We start from the raw sequence: 17,410 nt of genomic DNA, 5'->3' as shown, positions 1-17,410 counted from the left end.
GGACGTAAGGTGCAACTCCTACTCCGAGATGAAAAGGTTAGTGCCGGCCGGTGTGGCCGAGAGGTTCTAGGCGCTTCAGCCTGGAAACGTGCGACCTCTCCGGTTCCAGTTTGGAATCTTGCCTCGGGCGTGGGTGTGTGTGATGTCATTAGGTTCGTTAGGTTTAAGTAGTTCTAAGTTCTAGGGGACTGATGACTTCAGATGTTAAGTCCCATAGTGCTCAGAGCCATGTGAACCATTTTGAAAATGTTAGTGCACGAAAGCAATTCCTGGCGGGCCGCATCAGACCAGTCACATGACTGATAACTCAAAAAAAGTCTTTTATCCGGCATAGGCGCTACCTTAGTGATGCACTGTGTGATAAAAAGTATCCGGACACATGGGTGAAAATGACTTACATGTTCGTGGCGCCCTCCATCGGTAATGCTGGAATATAGTGTTGTCCTACCCTCAGCCTCGATGACATCTTCCTGGAGGCATACATTCAACCAGATGCTGAAAGGTTTCTTGGGGAATGGCAGCCAATTATTCACGAAGTGTTGCACTGAGGAGAGATATCCACGTCGGTCGGTGAGGCCTGGCTCGAAGTCGCCAGTTCAAAACTTCCCAAAGGTGTTCTTTAGGATTCAGGTCAGGACTCGATGCTGTCCAGTCCGTTACAGGGATGTTATTGTCGTGTAACCACTCTGCCACAGACCGTGTATTATAAACAGGTGCTCGATCATGTTGAAAGATGCAATCGTCATCCCCGTATTGCTCTTGAACTGTGGGAAAATAATGTGCTTAAAACATCAATATAGGACTGTGCTGTGATAGTGCCGCCCAAAACAAGAAGCGTTGCAAGACCCTCCATGAAAAACACAACCATACTATAACACTAGAGCCTCCGAATTTTACTGGTGGCACTACACACGCTGGCAGATGACGTTCACCTGGCATTCGCCATACTCACGCCCTGCCATAAGATCGCCATATTGTGCACCGTGGTTCGTTACTCCACACAACGTCTTTCCATTGTTTACGCTTCTTACACAATTCGAGGCGTCGTTTGGCATTTATCGGCGTGATGTGTGGCTTATGAGCTGCCGCTCGACCAAGAAATCCAAGTTCTCTCGCCTCCTGCCTAACTGTAATAGTACTTGTAGTGCATCCTGATTCAATTTGGAATTCCGTGTGATTGTCTAGATAGAAGTCTACGTTACGCCCTCTTCAACTGTCAGCGATCCCTGTCAGTTAACAGACAAGGGGAGCCTGCGCGCGTTTGTGCTGTACAGTGATAAATTAATGTTAACCCATGTCAAGTGCACTCAGTTGGTAAGTAAGCAGTGTTATCAATCGTTTGGTGTATATTTAAGAATAGAGTTTTGGATATGAATTACGATTTTAAAAATATGACGATGCCTGTATTTATAAATCTTTGAAAACAATGACCTTGAAGAAAAATTCACAATCGATGTACTTGAACTGTCTTGAAATACACAGTACGCTCAACATGTAGAAATAAGAAAAGTGTAAGATCAGGAAAGGCAAGTCCGTATGAAGAAGTTTGAGTGGCGGTATTCTAGTTTATCATGAATAACATTCAACTTTGCATCTGACAAATTATATAAGAAGTGACAGAATATTTATCAACAGAATCAATGCTGGAGTGCACTTAGATTTCAACACAATGTATCCCTTCACCCTTAACTTACATCTTTCCAATGAAACAGTCCTACTGTAATGTTTTGCTGTTGCTTTATGCTAGCCACGCAGGATTAGCCGAGCGGTCTAAGGCGCTGCGGTCATGGACTGTGCGGCTGGTTCTGGCGGAGGTTCGAGTCATCCCTCGGGCATGGGTGTGTGTCTTTGTCCTTAGGATAATTTAGGTTAAGTAGTGCGTAAGCTTAGGGACTGATAACCTTAGCAGTTGAGTCACATAAGATTTCACACACATTAGAACATTAGCTTTATGCTATTCTACCAAGCAATTTGCTTCTTGGATTCTCTTTCGTGGATATATCCTTTAAATAACCATGAAACAGAAACACATCTCTACAGTGAAAAAAAAATGTATAAAAAGGATAGACAACATGACGGATCCTCTGATAATAATGTTATAAATATTTGCAAACTGTGGAAACTCTATGCGGATATTCCTGTCTAGCATAATGTCGTCTAGTTTTCATCTTCGTATCACTTAGTCCAATAATATTTGCTTGGAAGTTACAATGTTTTTCCTTAACGTTATCATTATTCCTTGTTCCACTTTTGATTTTCAGATGAGCGTCGAGTCAAGTTGGACATTACTTACATGGTGATGCTATTGATCGACCACTATTGCTGCAGCCTTGAATAAATAAATAAAGATGCATTATTCTTAGTTCATACTTTTCAAAGAATCACGGCAATGCAGAGCAAACGCAGGCGTTGAAATATTGGTATTTTTTCTCACGGTCATTCATCAGCGAGTTAGCAAAGGGCCAAGATCATTAATTACGCCGATTTCTATCATAGATCTCATCATTAAGATAACTTTGTTCACTTTTCTTGCTAGTAATCTGGTACAATCGACATGTTTATGATTAATTCAAGAGAACGATGAACTGTACGAGGGTAATGTAGTAAATAGTACAACACATTTTTTTCTCGGCCAATATCGGCCGTAAAAGTGCGGAATTTGTTGTGGGACATCATGAAAAATTTCCATTTTCAATCCGTTAGTTTTATAGAGATCCGACAGGTGACGGCGCTATACGCAGGCTTCGAAGTGGCGGCTGTAACGGTGATGCTTTCCCAACAAAGAGCTGTATTGAGTTTCTTTTGGCGAAAAACCAGACCGACGCAGATATTAATAGGCGCTTGTAGAATGCATACGGAAACCTAGCATTGGACAAAAGTACGGTGAATCGTTGGGCTACGCGTTTGTCATCATTGCAATAAGGTCGTGCTAAGAAGATCGCGCAAACGTGACCTATCTCTCGCCTGTCGACCGATCGCATACAGCTGTCACTCCTGCAATTGAAGAAACGACCTCAGCGTGTTCGTCGCTACATAATGAAATAGAACTTTTCCTTCTGTATGACAACGCAACGCCTAACACAAGTCTGCACACCACATAGGAGAAGTGGTCTGTTCGTCGTCATCAACCCTTCAGCTCCGGTCTCGAATGTTCCGACTCCTATCTGCTTGGTCCAAAGAAGGAAGACGTTGGCTTCGACGTCGACCAGCAGAGTAGTATCATGCGGGCATAAGGGCCTCCCGGTAAGGTGGCTTAAGGCCGTCGCATTGTACGGAGGTTATGTTGAAAATTGCAGTTTTGTAGCCAACAGAATGAGAACAATGTGGTGTACTGCAATCCCGAGTAAAACCAACTTGCTTTCATAAAAAAAAGTGTTTAAATTGAAATAAAACAGCCCTAGGTCACTATTTTTAACGAAATAACCGGGTTTCAACACTGCTAGGAATGTCTTCCTCAGAATTTAAATCAAAGAATGGTCTATAACATGGCCACAGAATTATGACTAAATACGTATGATACAGAGTATAAGTACAGAATCATCGTGAAAGACTGGCAGTACTTATATGTCGTCATCATCATCATCATCATTTAAGACTGATTATGCCTTTCAGCGTTCAGTCTGGAGCATAGCACCCTTATAAAATTCCTCCATGATCCCCTATTCAGTGCTCACATTGGTGCCTCTTCTGATGTTAAACCAATTACTTCAAAATCTTTCTTAACCGAATCTAGGTACCTTCTCCTTGGTCTGCCCCGACTCTTCCTACCCTCTACTGCCATTGCTCCCATCTACTAGTACCTGCAATCATCCTAGCTACTTTCACATCCGTAACCTCAACCTTGTTGATAAGGTAACCTGAATCCATCCAGCTTTCGCTCCCATACAGCAAAGTTGGCCGAAAGATTCAACGGTGCACAGATAACTTAGTCTTGGTAATGATTTCCTTCTTGCAGAAGAGAGTAGATCGTAGCTGAGCGCTCACTGCATTAGCTTTGCTACACCTCGCTTCCAGTTCTTTCACTATGTTGGCATCCTGTGAGAATATGCAAGTACTTGAAACTGTCCACCTGTTCTAACTTTGTTCCTCCTATTTGTCACTCAATCCGTTTATATTTCTTTCCCACTGACATTACTTTCGTTTTGGAGATGCTAATCTTCATACCATAGTCCTTACATTTCTGATCTAGCTCTGAAATATTACTTTGCAAACATTCAATCGAATCTGCCATCACAACTAAGTCATGCGCATATACAAGACTGCTTATTTTGTGTTCACATATCTTGATCTCACCCAGCCAGTCTATTGTTTTCAACATATGATCCATAAATAATATGAACAACAGTGGAGACAGGTTGCAGCCTTGTCTTACCCTGAACCTACTCTGAACCAGAGCAAAATTATATGTCATTTATAAAATAATAAATATGCCAAAAGGGCATTAGTCACAAAGATATTTAAGATAAAAAATTGTGATGGCGAGCCACTAAGGGCTGCTCGTTACTTACGCGGCTACAGGTTGCAAACGGACCGAGGTGCCCGCGTTAACAAATGCGGCCAGCTGAACATGGCACTGCAACGAGCGCGCCATGTAGTAGCCGTAGATACAATTAGGCTACTTCACATTGAAATAAAGACAGAAATGATTATAAATTAACGATATTTGGTACATACGGAAAGTAATGTTTGTTCGATAGTAGCATACAACACAACATTTTCTCTGCATCGAAGCATATAACAGTAAGATAAAACATGAAATCATCATTATGAAAATGTAGAAAGCAATATTGACGGGAAATACAGCCAAGAAACATTTGATAATTAGAAAAAATAGGACTACCTTAGAAGGAAAAGAACATTTCGGGAACCTGCACAAGAAGACCCGAAGTCAGGTATCGAGTAATGGCTTTATACCGTAGAAAAAATTATGTTACGTAGCTGTAGCTGTTCGTTAAGGATGAGGCTATCCTTTCGAGCAAGATGTTTGAAAATCTCAAATTCTTCTAGAATATCCAGTCTACGCCCTTTCTTTTCGGTGTGCAAATGACCTAGTAGATAGTGTCGGAAGTTCCATGCGACTTTTCGCGGATGATGCTGTAGTATATAGAGAAGTTGCAGCATTAGAAAATTGTAGCGAAATGCAGGAAGATCTGCAGTGGATAGGCACTTGGTGCAGGGAGTGGCAACTGACCCTTAAAATAGACAAATGTTATGCATTGTGAATACATAGAAAGAAGGATCCTTTATTGGATGATTATATGATAGCGGAACAAACACTGGTAGCAGTTACTTCTGTAAAATATCTGGGAGTATGCGTGCGGAACGATTTGAAATGTAATGATCATATAAAAACTAATTGTTGTTAAGGCGGGTAGTTGGCTTACAAAACACTCGTTCGACCTATACCTGAGTATTGCTCATCAGTGAGGGATCCGTACCAGATCGGGTTGACGGAGGAGATAGAGAAGATCCAAAGAAGAGCGGCGCGTTTCGTCACAGGGTTATTTGGTAACCGTGACAGCGTTACGGAGATGTTTAGCAAACTCAAGCGGCAGACTCTGCAAGAGAGGCGCTCTGCATCGCGGTGTAGCTTGCTCGCCAGGTTTCGAGAGGGTGCGTTTCTGGATGAGGTATCGAATATACTGCTTCCCCCTACTTATACCTCCCGAGGAGATTACGAATGTAAAATTAGAGAGATTCGAGTGCGCACGGAGGCTTTCAGACAGTCGTTCTTCCCGCGAACCATACGCGACTGGAACAGAAAAGGGAGGTAATGACAGTGGCACGTAAAGTGCCCTCCGCCACACACCGTTGGGTGGTTCGCGGAGTATGAATTTAGATGTAGAAAATGTTGCTATCGCAGATGGCTTTAGGTGAATGACCTGTAATTAGAAGATGGTCGGCAAACGACGAATTTTGGGGGCTAGTGCAATTTTTTCTTATCATGTGTTCTTTATATCTGGTAGTGAAGGCACTTCCAGATGGTCCTACATAGTAAGAGGAGCAAAGAACCCCAGAACATTTTGTAGACACCAGACTTTTCTTAGGGGAACGAATAGAATGTAAATTAAGAATGAAATTTTTTTTCAAATTTTTATTAGTAGAAAAAGCAACGTTGCAATCATATTTCTTTGGAATAGTGCGTTGGATCTGATAAGAGATAGGCCCCACGAAAGGGATAGAGAATTTTTTTTTTAGTTAGACTCGAAAACAGAAGTGCATAGCGTAGTAATTCTTTTACCAGTTTTCTTTTCAAGAACGTCATCTACTATGTTAGGTTCATACTCGTTGTTAACTGCTATCGTTTTAAGTAAATTGATTTTGTCTTTGAACTTTTCTTTCGAAAGTGGGATAGAAATGGCTCGGTGAACAGCAGAATGAAATACGGCATATTTATGCGATTGTGGACGACTAGAAGATGCAGGAAGGATCTGGTCGGTATATGTTACTTTATGAAAAATACTGAAAGAAATTTTATTTGTTTCTATGGTAAGCTTCAGGTCAAGAAAGTTTAATTGACGGGCCTCATTTTCAGATTCGATAATGATATAAATTCACGGTCTATGAACGTGCAGTCATATAGAAAAAGTGTTTCATTACTTGCTGACCGCCCCTCGCATCTCTCAATTTTTCTACTCGTTTGCCATCTTCTACCAAAATATTTTCTCACTATCTGTCGTCTGGTAACTTGTATAAATCAAATGGAATTATTTCGTCCAATCCAAGTGTGTTAGCTTCCGGTGGTTACATCACCGGTGTGGCAGGACATCATAAAACCAAAAACAAACGCTGCTATTCGCTGCTGGAGGTCTCCTGGGAACTCCATTAAGAAAAAGCTGTTAAGAGTGGTAACGCTCCACAAGGCGCACGCGTAGTTCTAATGAACGCCATTTACGAGCGCCTTTTGCCAGTTGCCTCACTCGCCCACGTACTCCTGAGCTCCGCATGCAAGTGCGAACTCTACAGCTGCTGTATATTTCGGGTGGGCCGGCCTACAGAATTACACCAGCCAAGACAGGGCGCAGAGATACGGCCTGCACTCGCGGGACTACCTCACTTGGCGTTAAAATTTCCTCAGGCATTCAACGCGAAAGAGGCGGCTCCCGGCTGCTGCTGCTACTGCTGCCGCTGTAATTGTATAAACACGCCATTGTGGAGCGTTTCGCGGCGTTGCCCGTTCCTATTAAAATAACTTCTAGGAGCCGCGTAATGTGCGGGAGTCCGCGTTTTCGGCGAGAAGACGCGGACACGCGCGAGGGAAGTGCGCCGCCTCCGAAATTAACATTTCACTGCGGCAGGAATTGGATTAAGTCTGCGGCGGCGGCTGCGGTGGTGGCGGTGACAGTGGCGGGGACCCGCCGGTCGGCCGGAGGTCGTGTGCTGGCGTCGGGCGGCGAATTCTTCAGCGTCCGTGGCGCACCTCGGGCAGCTGCAATTGCCGCCGGCGGTTTATTAAAGAAGGTCCGCGGCTGCAGCAGCTGGAGGCTATATCGAGCGACGGTGCAGCCGCGGCGCCTCCAGGGCACCGAGTGCACTGTGCTTACGCACACCTCGGAGCTCTGCTCTGCACCACCTGCGGCGACCTCTGCTAAAAGCAGGGAACCGGATAGCAAAGTTTTCCAGACCCCAGCATGGAGAATAACTTTGTTCTCACTGGGGACGCAACACTAGTACACCACTGATTGTAGAGATTGCAAACCCAGAACGAATAAGCCGATTCTCTAAAATCGGTGGGTATGTAGAGCAGTGGCACGTTATAAACTTCATAGGGATAGAAACTAACAGCCAACCAGTAGGAGAATTAAAGGTTTACTAACCCTTTTTCATCGTATCGATTGATTTAAATTTGGTCTTATTGAGAAGGAAAATGGAGCCATTGAACAAGTTATTTGAAACAGTTACAGTAAAAATTCGATAAATAAAATTTACAGAATTTTTAGAAGATGGACAACGAATGTAGCTGACAAAAGGCTCTTGTCTAGTACGCTGCGCTTGTCAACCACATACATCAACAGTTAAAATGCCTAATTCAAGGTAGCAGCCAGATACTCTAGGGTTTTCTCATGTCCAATTTAAAATTAAACACACGCGATATAGGATCGATGAGACATTTTCTATGGCACGTACAAGGCTAGTGATATGAGGCGCCTGATTAACATTTGCAGGCACCAGCGATAGCGAAACTATTGTAGGTTGCGCTTACTGCAAGAACGGACGTGCGCATAGCTACATTGACCAGAAAATGTCTGATTCAGCCAGTAAAATGGTTAATAACTAGGATGAAAACAGAATAAGACCCGTGAAAAGAGAAAAAAAGGGTGCACAGATGGAGGGAAGGATGTATTAAGGTTGTATGGCATGCAGAGGGCAACAAAGCTTAGGGAATCGGTGTTTATTGTTTGCAGATACGTGCATAAATTACTTCTTTTTTTTATCTGTTCTAATTCCAGCTACCAGGATTTTTCTTACTGGCTTCTTCGCGCAGCTATGCACATACTCATTCACGCCCTAAGCTCCAACTATCCTAGTTTACACATCTCTAGATCCTGCACCTATTAGTCAGTCGGCGACTGTGACTAGCGTTGTATGTGCCATACGAAATATCTGCTGGATACAAGCAGGCAGGTCCGGACCAGAAACAGTAACACGCGTTGGTTACGAGAGGGGGGGGGGGGGGCAAACAAGACAGTCTTTGCACAACTGTTCTGAGAGTGACTTTGGTCCACTGAAGGCTTTCTGATGTAAAAGGGGTGATTTTGTATTGCGGACGATATGAATTGTACACTACTAACCATTAAAATTGCTATACCACGAAGATGACGTGCTACAGATGCTGTCATATGTAAATGATAAGCTTTCCAGAGCATTCACACAAGGTCGGCGCCGGTGGCGACACCTACAACGTGCTGACAGGAGGAATTTTTCCCACCACTTTCTCATACACAAACAGCAGTTGACCGGCGTTGCCTAGTGAAACGTTGTTGTGATGCCTCGTGTAAGGAGAAGTGCGTACCATCACGTTTCCGACTTTGATGAAGGTCGGATTGTAGCCTATCGCGATTGCGGTTTATCGTATCGCGACATTGCTGCTCCCGTTGGTCGAGATCCAATGACTATAAGCAGAATATGGAAGCGGTGGGTTCTGGAGGGTAATACGGAACGCCGTGCTGAATCCCAACGGCCTCATATCACTAGCAGTCGAGATGACAGGCATCTTATCCGCCTGGCTGTAACGGATTGTGCAGCCACTTCTCGATCCCTGAGTCAACAGATGGGGACGTTTGCAAGACAACGATCATCTGCACGAACAGTTCGACGACGTTTGCAGCAGCATGGACTATCAGCTCGGAGACCATGGCTGCGGTTACCCTCGACGCTGCATCACAGACCGGTGCGCCTGAGATGGTGTACTCAACGACGAAACTGGGTGCAAAAAATGGCAAAACGTCATCTTTTCGGGTGAATCCAGATTCTGTTTACAGCATCATGATGTTCGCATCCGTGTTTGGCGACATCGCGGTGAACGCACTTTGGAAGCGTGTATTCGCCTTCACCATACTGGCGTATCACCCGGCGTGATGGTATGGGGTGCCATTGGTTACACGTCTCGGTCACCTCTTGTATGCATTGACGGCACTTTCAACAGTGGACGTTACATTTCAGATGTGTTACGACCCGTGGCTCTGCCCTTCATTCGATCCCTGCGAAACCCTACATTTCAGCAGGATAATGTACAACCGCATGTTGCAGGTCCTGTACTGGCATTTCTGGATACAGAAAATGATCGTCTGCTGCCCTGGACAGCATATTCTCCAGATCTCTCACCTACCGAAAACTTCTGGTCAATGGTTTCACAATCGCCAGTCTACTACTCTTGATGAGCTGTGGTATCGTGTTGAAGCTGCATGAGCATCTGTACCTGTACACACAATCAAAGCTCTGTTTGACTCAATGCCCAGGCGTACCAAGGCCGTTATTACGGCCAGAGGTGGTTGTTCTGGGTACTGATTTCTTACTATCTATGCAACCAAATTGCATGAAAATGTCATCATATGTCAGTTCTAGTATAATATATTTGTCCAATGAATACCCATTTATCTCATGCATTTCTTCTGAGTGTAGCAATTTTAATGGCCACTAGTGGACCTTCGTAAACATTTTTATGAAACCTCTGTCAATACTGAAGACAATTTGAACTTTCAGTAATGATTTAACTCTTTGGGGGTGTCCAGATGATAACAATGTAAATAGTTAAGTTACTAGTTTTATTACACTGCTACTGCGTCGTAATAACACGTAATAACCTACAGTAAAATCTGTTATCACCTACCAAATAGAAATACCGAGATTGAAGTATTAGTTCACTAAAATTTATGTCGCATACTTGGTCTGAAATAAAAGACAGGAGGGAAGATGTAGAGTTTCATTCATGTCACAGAAATTCCATATGCCTGGTTGAAATAGCTGAGCGGCGGAATTGATTTATTACTTCTCAGCTACTAAGAGCTCGGAATCAATGGAGGGCCTGATGAAGAAGGATAGTCGTAATAAAGATAAACTGCCGACAGCGCAGCGGTACCGTATCTTCATAGCCTGCATTAAATTTGAAGCGAGGGGAATCCAAAGGCAGAGGCCAACTCTTCCGTAGTTCCAGTCCGTTGCTCATTTCTCCTACTGACACAGACGATTTATGTAAGCAAACGACTCACACCATTCAAACGGGCAGCGTTTCAGCTAAAAAGCTTCACATATTTGATGATGAAATAGAGATTTATGTGTTGAAATTTATTCCTGAAATTCAACCTAACTGTAATAAATAAAGACGTGATTGTGAGCGGTCGCCTTACTGCGTAGGCTACTTGAACACGCTCCCAGGAACGACCCGACTCGAACCGACCAAGGAATAAATTCCAATATTTGAGTCTGCAGTTTGTCATCAAATGTAAAAGTATATAAGAGGAGGCCGGCCTCTGATGTAAAATGACAATGATAGTCTATCACTTCACCTTGGCTTGATTCTAAAAACCTTCAACGGAACAAGTGAAACGTCCCCTTTGAACAATTGTACACGACTGTGCTTAAACTGACACACAATATTTTTAGCGCAACGCAATCTGACTTCCAAAAATCCCTACGAAAGAATGGCCCTGACTAACATTAACCTATACGTTTCACAAATCACTTACCTCACAAAAATCTTCGTTACTCAAGCTACTGCAATACAGCAAGCGCCACTACTGCCAGCTAACTAAAAGATTCAAACTACAGAAGTCACTAACTACTGATAGGCACAGTTAGCTCACCTCCAACTGCCCAACGCTACGCGCTGTTAGCATCCAGCTGCCGCTGCCCGACACTACCCAGTGATTTTTCATACAGAGCGCTATGTGGCGTTACCAATAAGGAAACCTAAACAGCCTACTTACACAACGCCTTCATGCGAGTTGGGGTAAATGAATTAATAATCTATGAAAAGGAATAGAAAATTTTTGACACATGAAAGTCTGGGTCGGTCTGCGAAGCGTGTTTGGATAATCTAACTGGTAAGACGACCACTCGTGATAAGTAGGAAATTCGGATTCGAGATCCGGTCTGGCACAAATTTTATAAGATTGCTTTAGGTAGTAGATCTACAAAATGGTTCAAATGGCTCTGAGCACTATGGGACTCAACTGCTGTGGTCATTAGTCCCATAGAACTTAGAACTACTTAAACCTAACTAACCTAAGGACATCACACACATCCATGCCCGAGGCAGGATTCGAACCTGCGACCGTAGCAGTCCCACGGCTCCGGACTGCGCGCCTAGAACCGCGAGACCACCGCGGCCGGCAGTAGATCTACACCTTTTAAGGTTAGTTTAAGATACAATGTCTAAGATCTTTGAACTGAAGCCTATCTATGTATAAAAATAGTCTCGCTTACAAGGCGTAGGCATTCATTAACTCTAGGTGGTACATTTCCCAGATTCAATCTATTGTAGCAAAATAATCTAGCTTGTAATGAGGTAATACCGCAAGTTACCCATCAATTACGGGCAACCCGACTACTGTTTGCAAAATATTTTGAAGTACGACCTAAAGTTCGTGTTATTTACAAGGTACACTCAGGAGCAGTAACGGAGTTGCGGCAACGTTGGAAGCAAAACGTAAAGTAAAATTCTTTGAAGAAAGCTGTTTTAAGACAATCATGCCGTATCTGTAGTACTGAACTGCGAATCGCTTACGCTTAAAGATGCAAGCTATCTGTCTAACAACATCCAAGACTAACAAAAAATTGATTTTCACTAAATACTTCATGGGTTGTTACGTTAAAGGTATATCGCTATGAGCGAAATAGAATCAGTGTATGTATCTTGGCGAAGCATAAATCCCGGCTCACGTGTTACTATATTCATTCACTGGTTGAGGCTGACAGCACAAAGAGAGTTCTAACAAGCTTTACACGTAACTTCTAACCCTTTCCAATATTTTTCATTACTCTATGTAGAATAATCGGGAATTAATAAAACCAATAAAATTCAGATTTTGGGTCTAACAATAAGTTAGTTTTTGACCACATTTCTCGCGATGAACATTACCGGATTTGTGCAGACATTATGAAACTGAATTAAAAACAGTCTTGGTTACAATAAAATATGTATTGGGGAAAAAAAATTTCGGTCAAAATTTGACTGTCTTCAGACCATATTTATACTGAACTGTAGGCATAGAATGGGTTTAGACCTCATGACACTGAAGTGTAAGTACAGAATGAACTTAGAGGGACTTTTGACAATAAAACATGTTGTTGTTGTTGTTGTTGTCGTCAGTCCTGAGACTGGTTTGATGCAGCTCGCCATGCTACTCTATCCTGTGCAAGCTTCTTCATCTCCCAGTACCTACTAAAACCTACATCCTTCTGAATCTGCTTAGTGTATTCATCTCTTGGTCTCCCTCTACGATTTTTACCCTCCACGCTCCACGCTGCCCTCCAATGCTAAATTTGTGATCCCTTGATGCCTCAAAACATATCCTACCAACCGATCCTATTTTCTAGTCAAGTTGTGCCACAAACTTCTCTTCTCCCCAATCCTATTCAATACCTCCTCATTAGTTACATGATCTATCCACCTTATCTTCAGCATTCTTCTGTAGCACCACATTTCGAAAGCTTCTATTCTCTTCTTGTCCAAACTAGTTATCGTCCATGTTTCACTTCCATACATGGCTACACTCCAAACAAATATTTTCAGAAACGACTTTCTGATACATAAATCGATATTCGATGTTAACAAATTTCTCTTCTTCAGAAACGCTTTCGTTGCCATTGCCAGTCTACATTTTATATCCTCTCTACTTCGACCATCGTCAGTTATATTACTTCCTAAATAGCAAAACTCCTTTACTACTTTAAGTGTCTCATTTCCTAATCTAATTCTCTCAGCATCACTCGATTCAATTTGACTACATTCCAGTATCCTCGTTTTGCTTTTGTTGATGTTCATCTTATACCCTCCTTTTAAGACACTGTCCATTCCGTTCAACTGCTCTTCCAAGTCCTTTGCCGTCTCTGACAGAATTACAATGTCATCGGCGAACCTCAAAGTTTTTACTTCGTCTCCATGAATTTTAATACCTACTCCAAACTTTTCTTTTGTTTCCTTTACTGCTTGCTCAATATACAGATGGAATAACATCGGGGAGAGGCTACAACCCTGTCTCACTCCCTCCCCAACCACTGCTTCCCTTTCATGCCCCTCGACTCTTATAGCTGCCGTCTGGTTTCTGTAAAAATTGTAAATAGCCTTTCGCTCCCTGTATTTTACCCCTACCACCTCCAGAATTTGAAAGAGAGTATTCCAGTCAACATTGTCAAAAGCTTTTTCCAAGTCTACAAATGCTAGAAACGTAGGTTTGCCTTTTCTTAATCTTTCTTCTAAGATAAGTCGTAAGGTCAGTATTGCCTCACGTGTTCCATCATTTCTACGGAATCCAAACTGATCCTCCCCGAGGTCAGCATCTACCAGTTTTTCCATTCATCTGTAAAGAATTCGCGTTAGTACTTTGCAGCTGTGACTTATTAAACTGATAGTTCGGTAATTTTCACATCTGTCAGCACCTGCTTTCTTTGGGATTGGAATTATTATATTCTTCATGAAGTCTGAGGGTATTTCGCCTGTCTCATACATCTTGCTCACCAGCTGGTAGAGTTTTGTCATGACTGGCTCTCCCCCTAGGCCGTCAGTAGTTCTAATGAATGTTGTCTACTCCGGAGGCCTTGTTTTGACTCAGGTCTTTCAGTGCTCTGTCAAACTCTTCACGCAGTATCATATCTCCCATTTCGTCTTCATCTACATCCTCTTCCATTTCCATAATATTGTCCTCAAGTACATCGCCGTTGTACAAACCTTCTATATACTCCTTCCACCTTTCTGCCTTACCTTCTTTGCTTAGAACTGGGTTGCCATCTGAGCTCTTGATATTCATACACGTGGTTCTCTTCTCTCCAAAAGTCTCTTTAATTTTCCTGTAGGCCGTATCTATCTTACCCCTAGTGAGATAAGCTTCTACATCCTTACATTTGTCCTCTAGCCATCCCTGCTTAGCCATTTTGCACTTCCTGTTGATGTCGTTTTTGAGACGTTTGTATTCCTTTTTGCATGATTCATTAACTGCGTTTTTATATTTTCTCCTTTCATCAATTAAATTCAATATTTCTTCTGTTACCCAAGGGTTTCTAGCAGCCCTAGTCTTTTTACCTACTTTATCCTCTGCTACCTTCACTACTTCATCCCTCAGAGCTACCCATTCTTCTTCTACTGTGTTTCTTTCCCCCATTCCTGTCAATTGTTCCTTATGCTCTCCTTGAAACTCTGTAGAACCTCTGGTTCTTTCAGCTTATCCAGATCCCATGTCCTTAAATTCCCACATTTTTGCAGTTTCTTCAGTTTTAACCTACAGGTCATAGCCAACAGATTGTGGTCAGAGTCCACATCTGCCCCTGCAAATGTCCTACAATTTAAAACCTGATTCCTAAATCTCTGTCTTACCATTATATAATCCTTCTGATACCTTTTAGTATCTCCAGGCTTCTTCCATGTATACATCCTTCTTTTATGATTAAGTTATGCTCTGTGCAAAATTTTACCAGACGGCTTCCTCTTTCATTTGTTAGCCCCAATCCATAATCACCTACTATGTTTCCTTCTCTCCCTTTTCCTACTGACGAATTCCAGTCACCCATGACTATTAAATTTTCGTCTCCCTTCACTACCTGAGTAATTTCTTTTATCTCATCATAAATTTCATCAGTTTCTTCATCATCTGCGGAGCTAGTTGTCATATAAACTTGTACTACTGTTGTAGGCGTGGGCTTCGTGTCTATCTTGGCCACAATAATGCGTTCATTATGCTGTTTGTTGTAGCTTACCCGCACTCCTATTTTTTTATTCATTATTAAACCTACTCCTGCATTACCCCTATTTGATTTTGTATTTATAATCCTGTATTCACCTGACCAAAAGTCTTGTTCCTCCTGCCACCGAACTTCACTAATTCCCACTATATCTAACTTTAACCTATCCATTTCCCTTTTTAAATTTTCTAACTTACCTGCCCGATTATGGGATCTGACATTCCACGTTCCGATCCGTAGAACGCCAGTTTTCTTTCTCCTGATAACGATGTCCTCCTGAGTAGTCCCCGCCCGGAGATCCGAATGGGGGACTATTTTACCTCCGGAATATTTTACCCAAGAGGACGCCATCATCATTTAATCATACAGTACAGCTGCATGTCCTCGGGAAAAATTACGGCTGTAGTGTCCCCTTGCTTTCAGCCGTTCGCAGTACCAGCACATCAAGGCCGTTTTGGTTAATGTTGCAAGCCCAGATCAGCCAATCATCCAGACTGTTGCCCCTGCACCTACTGAAAAGGCTATTGCCCCTCTTCAGGAACCACATGTTTGTCTGGCCTCTCAACAGATACCCCTCCGTTGTGGTTGCACCTACGGTACGGCCATCTGTATCGCTGAGGCCCGCAAGCCTCCTCACCAACGGCAAGGTCCATGGTTCATGGGGGGAATACAACATAAAATATGAATAATACAACCAAAGTTAAAAGAAAGAAATTACACCCATGATGACTGTTGGTCACGATGAACGGAGCAAGTATCGTGGTAAATTTTGTTTAGCATTTGCATGATTACCTTGAGGCTGATGCGGCTTATGGATCAGGTAATAAACTCCACTGGAGTTGAAATAGTTGGTTGTGGTAATTTAGTTTAAAATTAAATAATCATTTCATAGTTTTGATTGATTGTGTTCTTTAGTTATGGCAGCCATGATGGGCCGATGGCGGTTTTACGACAGTTTTCTATCGCATTGCTACCTTTCACGGGAAACCTGAATCGGGATCGCTGGATGGAGGTTTGAGCAATCGTCCTTCAGAATGAGAGTCCAGTGTGCTAATCACTGCAGCACCTCGCTCTGTTACTTATCAAGGTAACCTTCGTGTCAACTGTGTTTTGTTTACAATTGCCTGCAACCTCAGATCTCTACAGTATAAGCAAGTTATAATCGAGATTTGTTTTTCGTAAATCTTCGGGAAATCGGAACTGCACAAGATCCCGATGGGCCAGGAATATCTTCATCGTCATTAATCACAAAGTGTTTTACTAATTAATATTGGGCACACGCTCAAGAAGCAGCTGCATTAAAATGTTTGAACGTTGCGGCTGGCAACATTCGAAAACATGACCCCATAGTCACGAAGACTTGTGCCGATATTAGGGCCCAAAGTGACTTTGCTATGAGGCCACACCTATTGTTAATATTAACCTTGTGTTTTTATTGTTATGATTACAACAAACTGTAGTTACAAAACCTGAATTTCAGAACAGTTGCTCTTCGATAAAATGATTTCTCGTTGTAATTTGTGTCCAGAGTTTTCTGAAATGGAAACTGCTTATTTTTCGTAGGTCTTGACGGTGGAAAGGTGTTGGCGGGGGGGGGGGGGGGGGTGAGGGGGGGTTATGGCTGAATAGGCGCGTTCCTGTATCTAAAATTATATGAATTAAGTTGTGGCATTAGCGCTTTAGAAGAGGCCCAAAATTACAAACTGGTCTGTGTATATGGGCCTAGTTTCATGCAGGTGTTAATGGAAATGTGAACAAACAAATAAATCTGACGTGGATAAAAAAAGAAAAGGTTGATGGATATATGCGGAAGCAATCAGAAAAGAAAAAAGAAGTCGGGCAGCAATTAACGAATCTACAGAATGATATAACACTGGTTGACAAGCAAGATACCTACTCTCATGTATCAGGAAATCGACTAGATGTAAAATAGGAAAGGCAAGTTCGAAATTACGAGCAGTCACATGAAAAGTTACGAGAAGAAGTGGCTTCACACACAGATTCGAGGGCATAG

The sequence above is a fragment of the Schistocerca gregaria genome, chromosome 3 (genome assembly GCF_023897955.1).
Source record: "Schistocerca gregaria isolate iqSchGreg1 chromosome 3, iqSchGreg1.2, whole genome shotgun sequence".
Taxonomy (NCBI): domain Eukaryota; kingdom Metazoa; phylum Arthropoda; class Insecta; order Orthoptera; family Acrididae; genus Schistocerca; species Schistocerca gregaria.
This window is presented reverse-complemented; position numbering follows the sequence as displayed.